The 7,025-nt window shown below is 51.9% G+C and overlaps 1 long non-coding RNA gene across 1 annotated transcript; it reads right to left on the bottom strand.

The window, feature by feature from the left end:
• Positions 1–1,584: 1,584 nt before the first annotated feature.
• Positions 1,585–6,110, bottom strand: LOC124517441 (uncharacterized). The gene is made up of 3 exons (XR_006963491.1): positions 6,031–6,110; positions 3,826–3,993; positions 1,585–2,139 (listed from the first exon to the last, which is right to left on the bottom strand). It is a non-coding gene; the product is annotated as an uncharacterized LOC124517441 (long non-coding RNA).
• Positions 6,111–7,025: the final 915 nt, after the last annotated feature.

The following is a 7,025-nucleotide window of genomic DNA, read 5'->3' as shown; positions in this document are numbered from 1 at the left end:
GTATGGCATGTGTCCACCATTATAGAATCATACTGATACTGCCCTAAACAGCTTCTGTCTTTCCTGCCCACTAACTCTCAGCAACCATCGGCCTTTTTATTGTCTACAGTTTTGCCTTTTCTAGAATGTCACATACTTGAAATTATATACTACATAGCCTTTCAGACTGGTTTCTTTCACTTAGCAATAAGTAAGTTTCCTCCAGTGTACCACAATCTGTTTATCCATTCATCTACTGAAGGATGTCTTAGTTGTTTCCAGGGTTTTGCAATTATGAATAAAGCTGCTATAAACATGCGCATGCAGATTATTGTGCGGACATGTTTTCAGCCCATTTGGGTCGATATCAAGGAGCATGGTTGCTGGGGCGTATGGTGAGAGTATGTTTAGTGTTGTGACTGCCAAACCGTCCTCCAAAGCGGCTGCACCTTTCCCGCCAGCAGTGAATGACAGTCCTGTGTCCTCATCAGCACGGCCGTTGTCAGCGTCAGGCTCTGGCTGTTCCAACAGGTGTGCCCTGGAATCTCACTGTTGTTTTTCTTTGTTTTAATTTATAATTCCCTAATGACATGTGATGTGGAGCATCTTTTCATTATGCTAATCTGCTGCACATATTTATGGGGTCTATTTCTGGGCTCTGTATTCTGTCCCATTGATCTATTTGTCCATTCTTCTGCTAATACACACAGTCTTGATTACTGTAGCTTTACAGTAGGTCTTGACGTTGGACACTGCCAGTCCTCAAACTTTGTTCTTCTCCCTTAATAGTGTATTGGCTATGGGGTCTTTTGCCTGTACATATAAATGTTAGAATCAGCTTGCCAATATCTGCACAAAAACTTGCTGGAACTTTGATCGGGATTGCATTCAATCTATAGAGACAGCTGGGGAAAACCGACATGCTGACGTTGTGAATTCCGTTTCATCAACATGGACTATCTCCCCATTTATTTAGTTCTTTGATTACCTTGCGTCAGAGTTTTATAGTTTTTCTCATGCAGATCTTACACATGAACTTTGTTAAGTGTATACCTAAGTATTTCATTTTGGGGTTCTAATGTAACTGATATTATGTTTTTTTATTTCAAACTCCACTTGTTCATTGCTGGTATAGAGGTAAGTGATTGACTTTTGTATACTGACCTTGTATCCTGTAATCTTGTTATAATTGCTTATTAAATCCAGAATTTTTTGGCAACTATTTCAGATTTGCTACATAGGCAATCATGTAATCTGCAAACAAAGAAAGCTTCATTTCTTTCTTACCAATCTTTATACCTTCCTTCCTTCGTTTCTTTTTCTTTCTTTCTTTCTTTCTTTCTTTCTTTCTTTCTTTCTTTCTTTCTTGTTTTGTTTTCTTTCTCTCTTTCTTTATCAAAATTTAAAACTCTCACTCATCAAAAGCAAGTTTAAAAGACATCTATAGACTGGGGAAAATATTCACAGTAGATATATCTTTCTTTTTAAGTTTATTTATCCTGATGGGGGTAGGGGCAGAGAGAGAAAGAGAGAATCCTAAGCAGGTTCTGCGCTGCCAGCTGCCAGTGCAGAGCCCGACACAGGGCTCAACACCATGAACCGTGGGATCATGACCTGAGCTGAAATTAAGAGTTGGCCACTTAAATGACCGAGGCCACCCAGAAACCCCAACAGTAGATCTAATAAAAAACTCATATCCAGAATATACAAAGAACAATGCCAAATCAATAGGTAAAACCAAAAGAACTCTGTTAAAATTGTCAAAAGACTTGAACTATGTTTAACTGTGTTAAAGAAGAAATCCAAACGGCTAAGAAGCATGTGAAATGTTCACAACTTCTTTAGCAATGAGGAAGATGCAAATTAAACCACAGTAGGGTACCATTTCACACCCAAAACCAAGGGATTGATAATAAGAACTGTTGGCCAAAATGTGGTCCAGCTGGAACTGACATACCTGCTGCAGGAAATGTTAAACTCTCTTTGGAAAACTGATCGGCATTTTCTAATGAAGTCAAGCGTTCAAGTGCTGTGATCCGGCAACTGCAGTCCCAGAATGTACCCGAGAAAGGTGAGGGTGCATGTCCATCAGGAGGCATCTTATGCGACGCTCACAGGAGCAGTGTGGGTGATGGCCCCGGTGGCACCTGCTGGGCGCCCCTGCGGTAGAAAGGAAAGGAAAGCTGTGATGGAGTCACACTTGGCAGGAAGGTCTGTGGCCACAGGCGAGAGTTGGGTCCAATCCTTCACGCTGCTTTGATCAAAAGTCAGCTGACACAAATGACTGCATCTTGTATGAGTCCATTATTATAAAGTACCAAGCGAGCAAATGAACCCAGGTCGCCTGTGGTTACTTGTGGGCAAGAGGACACGGGGGGTGGGGGGACAGAAGGGGGGCTCTGGGTGCTGATAAGGTTGTGCTTCCTGATCTGGGTGTAGGTTCAGTGAAAATTCATTAAGCTGTGAACTCCTGGTCTTTTCACCCTTTATGTACGTATGTGATACTACAATAAAAAGGTTTTCAAAATGCCATTTAGCAAGAGATCAAAAAATGTGAACTACCTAGGAATAAATCTAACGAAAAAAATACATAAGACTTCTTCACACGAGTCGACAAAAAGTAAAGAAGAATTAAGTAAAGGGAAGGGTCTGCTCTGCTCACGGTTTGGCAGAGACAGTATCATAGGTTTGCCAGTACGTGCACATGGGATTTGATTCTCAGTCTCGTTAACTGTCAGGGAAACGCCAATGAAGGCCAGCCACAGACAGAAATCAGTGTATTCTCACTTGATGTGCAAATCTTATGAAGTCTGACGAGAGCAAGTATTGGAAAGTCTGTGGACCAGCAAGTAGGGTGTAAATTGATGCCATCACTTTTGAGGATAATTTGGCGTTATTTTCTTAGGTGAAGCGTCTCCACACGCTACTGCCCAGCCATGCCACTTCCCAGTGTGTCCCGGGGGGCATGCTCAGCACCAGTGTTTACACTGACAGCCAAACACGGTTCAAATGTCCAGCGTCAGGAGTCCCAATAAACAGGCGTACCCCACCACAGAGTAAGAAACACCTGTGAAAATGAGTGAAGTCGAGTGTCCCTCACGCACACACATGACACCGTATGCTGCTCACGCAGTTTAGAACAAGAAAAGACTAAAAGCACACGTGTACATAGGATGTATGGGAGGAAACAAAAGGGAAAGGGTAAAGAGGGCGGTAAGCACCAACCAATGGGGGAGCAGCTACTTGGGGAGATGTCTGTCCTCGATGGGGTGAGGTCACACTAGTAATTATGTTCCGTGGACAAATGGAACGAGTCAAGCAGAGCTCAGCGCGGCTGCTGCGGAGACAAAGGTCGTGACTAACCTGGGCTCTCACCTGAGGGCCAACGCCCAAGAGATCTCTGCTACTTTAACCCGACCTCCGCCTGCTCGGCCCTGCACACTCTGGCCTCTGGGACCATTTCAGCCTAAGTTGGCCCTGCTCTCTTCCTCGGTCCCCATCCTTCCGTCAGACCAGAGACTCGAAGGAGACCTTGGGACTGTTTCCCTTCTTACTTTATATGGTTTTATTAAGCAGTGACTCCCTTAATAACGGTCTCCCTTTTTTGGTATTTTCTATATTTCCATATAAACATATAAAACAAAATCTTAGTTTTAAAAATCCAGAAAACGTCTCCTAGTATGAAGGCTGGAAACTGACGGTTGGCCCTATCCAAGATTAAGAAGGAAAAACAAAACAAAAAGCAAAGAACGTTGCCAACGTTCAAAACCCACAGGCCTGCATCCAGAGCTTGCTTGCAGGAATCCAAGGCTCTGACCTCAGAGGGGTAGCAGCCCCCAGGCCCACCTGCTGCCCAGCCGCTGCTGCCCCGCGTGGGTGTGAGACTCCTCTCTGCCGACACTGCCTGCCTCCAGCGTGTGATCCGTTCCTCTTTGGTGTCCTTACAGGAGGGAAGACTCCCCACAGCGGCGGCGAACTGTCCCCTCTAACGAGCTCCTTTGGCTGATGAGGAATCTGCAGTGGAGAAAGGAAATGCCCTCTGCAGGCCAGCCCTGGGCTGCGCCGTGGAGCAGCCCAGAACCTGGGGGCCTGTGTGGGTGTCACGGGGGCTGTTGGCTCAAAGAGCTGAGACCTGTCCTGCTGGGGACGCAGGAAGAGAAGGCCACAATGGAGCCAAACTGGAAACCAGTGGAGAGCAGACCCGTTTCGGGGGCCACTCCAGCTGGTGCTGAGAGATGCTGTGCTGGGGAGTGGAGCTGGGGCACCAGGTCAAGGTCAGGTGGGGCTGGGGGGAGGGGTGGTACCTCCCATAACCAAGCAGAGCCCAGTGTTCTCTCCCTTTCTCCGATTTGCAATGGTCCAGGCGGCAACAACAAGGTGAATGCTAACCCACCTAACCCCCAGCAGGACAGTAAGGATGCAAAACGGTTTCTCAGGGAACCTCTAACTCATCTGCCCTGTGTCACTCTGTCCACATCGCAGGTGGTAGATTATGCCACTAGAGTCCCTGGACCCAGCAGGGCTGGTGAGTGGGGGTGCCCCCCCCAACCAGGCCTGCTGACAATGGTCTTGGAGCCCCAGGCTGTGAGCAGGAGGCCCCTCTCTCTCGTCAGCAACTGTCCCTTCAGACCTGGCTACAGACCCAGACCCAACTGGTGTTTCCACCCTCCCACACGTGACTGATGGTGGCTGTTTCTGTGGCAGGTAAGAGATCGTGACGTGTGTTGGAGAGGGCCGAGAGCCCTGACCTCAATTCTAGACCAACCTGAACCCTGACCAGGGACCAGAATTCGAGCAGCAGGTATCTGAACCCTGCACAGCAGCCTACACTAGCACATTGGCTAAAGGAGGAGCAAATGTCCAACATCACTGAAGCTGAGGTGGAAACGTGATGGTCCAGAGTGTTGCTATTTCGTAATAGCTTTTCTCTCTCCCCTTGCTCCTCCTCCCTCTTCTTTTTAACTCTCACATTTTATCACAAACCTTGTGGAACAAAATGAAAATTCCTTGCCTGGCATGGGCCTAGAGCAGAGATCACTGAAGTTCCTTTAGAGAACTCCCAGGGATTTCCAAAAGTGCTCTGAGCATTAAGCCACTGAGGGAAATAGAGGTGCCTTTTTAAATCCACAAATACAATAATAAAGTAAGATGCTATTAGTCATGTGTTCTCACTAGAAGAGAACTGTGGGAGTCTCCGCCTGCGCTGAGCGAGCGCTGGCCTTGTTTCCTGACTCCCACACCCACTCTGGTGAAGCCACATGCCGCGTTCGCTTCTAACCAGTGTTTAATGATTTTCATTTTTAATTCCAAGAGGTTTAATTCACGCCGCAAGGGACAGTCTATATACAGCAGGAATCACAACTTTGCACCGGAGGCGCAAGCCGGCCTCCTGCTCCTGCGGCCCCACCCCTGCGGCCTCAGGCCTCCGAGCGGATCGACGGAGACCCAGCTACACCCCACTACAGTCCAGGACCCGGCCTCCCAGACGCCCCGCCCCCCCCCCCCCCCCCCCCCCGGCTCTGCCGCTGACCACCAGCCGCAACACGGCCCACTCTAAAACGAGGAACGTGAGAATCTCTAATGCGAGTTCCTGGGCGCAGTGCTGGCTGTCCGAGCCCAAGCCAGCCCCGGATCAACCGCGAGCGTGCTGTGCGCGCGGTGAGTGGTGCGCAGGGGCCCAGAGGTCAGCGGCTGGGCGTACGTACGCAGGCCGCGTGCTGGCAGGCCGCCGTCTGCCGTCCACCTGTCACCCATCCCAGTCCATCCGCGGGTGCGCACCGTCCTCTGTCCACCTCTGACCTTCTACTCACGTTCATCGTCTCCCTGCTCATTTGTCCGCCACCGCCCATGTACCTACCTCCCCGCGCACACACTTCGACCCGCAGAAACGCACAACTTTGGGCTCTGTCACTGGGTCTAACTTTTCCTAAACCGCCTGCCTGGGGTGGTAGGGGGGGAAGGCGGCAGAAGCATAGGGGCGTGCTGGCCAAGTGGGGGGACCCGGTGAACCAGCGCGCCGACCGCGCTCACCGTCCGCCCGCCTGCGCTCACCTGCGGGTCGGCTGCCACGGGCTCTGGTCTGGGGGGGCCTGGCGCGCGGAGCGGCCCCAAGGAGGCCCGGCCCACCGGCCCCGGGACCTGGGGTCCCCCAGTCTCCTGACCCCGGCCCCGCCCCCAGCCGGGATCCGGCCCGCCCCACCCCACCCTGGCCCCGCCTCTGCTCGAGGCCCAGACCCCATCCGAGCCCTGCCACGTTCACCCGAAGCCCCGTCCCAAGCCCCGCGCCTCTAGAGGCCCCGCCACTGTCCCTCCCTCATCCCAGGTCCCGCTCAGCCCTAAGCCCGGCCCCTACTGGGGCCTCGCTCCGCCCCGCGAAGCCCCTCCCACTCCAGGCCAAGCCCCACCCCCTTTCCAAGCCCCGCCCCGGCCGAGGCCCTCTCCTCACCGGGAAGGCCCGCCCCGCCCGAAGCCCCGCCCCACCCAGGGCAGCACAGGTGCCAGGTCCACAGCCTCAGACCCACATGGGGTGGGCGGGGCTTCTCCAGCTGGGCCTGCAGATGACCGGCCCAAGGGCTGTCCCTGGTCGTGCTACACAGTGTCTCACGAAGCCCTGCAGCCACACCAGAGCGAGTCCTCATTCCTGAGCCGGCACAAGAAACCTGTGTCAGTGTCCCCGGACCACGGAAGCAAGGCACCACAAACCAGGCGGCGTAGAACAACAGAAATCTAGTTCCTCCCAGGGCTAGAGGCCAGCCAGGGTGCCAGATGGAGGCGTCCCTGGCCAGCTATCCCTCTGCAAGCTCTAGGGGAGAGTTCTTCCTGCCTCTTCCAGCCTCCCCCGGGCTGACGGTGGGCCGTGGTGTCCCATCACCCCCTCTCTGCTACTTGCCTTCTTCCCTTTGTAGGTCCCGCTGTCTCTGTTCAAATGTCCCTCTTCTTATAGGACACCAGTCACTGGATTAGACCAGCTGGGGACACAGTCCTTCCCACAAAACCTTTGGGGCATCATCCTGCCCTCCAGCAGGCAGCCTCCGCTCTGATGTTCC

The sequence above is a fragment of the Lynx rufus genome, unplaced genomic scaffold (genome assembly GCF_022079265.1).
Source record: "Lynx rufus isolate CCGP_SWC_20201006 ecotype Redwood Valley unplaced genomic scaffold, mLynRuf1.p SCAF_1, whole genome shotgun sequence".
Lineage (NCBI taxonomy): Eukaryota > Metazoa > Chordata > Mammalia > Carnivora > Felidae > Lynx > Lynx rufus.
This window is presented reverse-complemented; position numbering and strand designations above follow the sequence as displayed.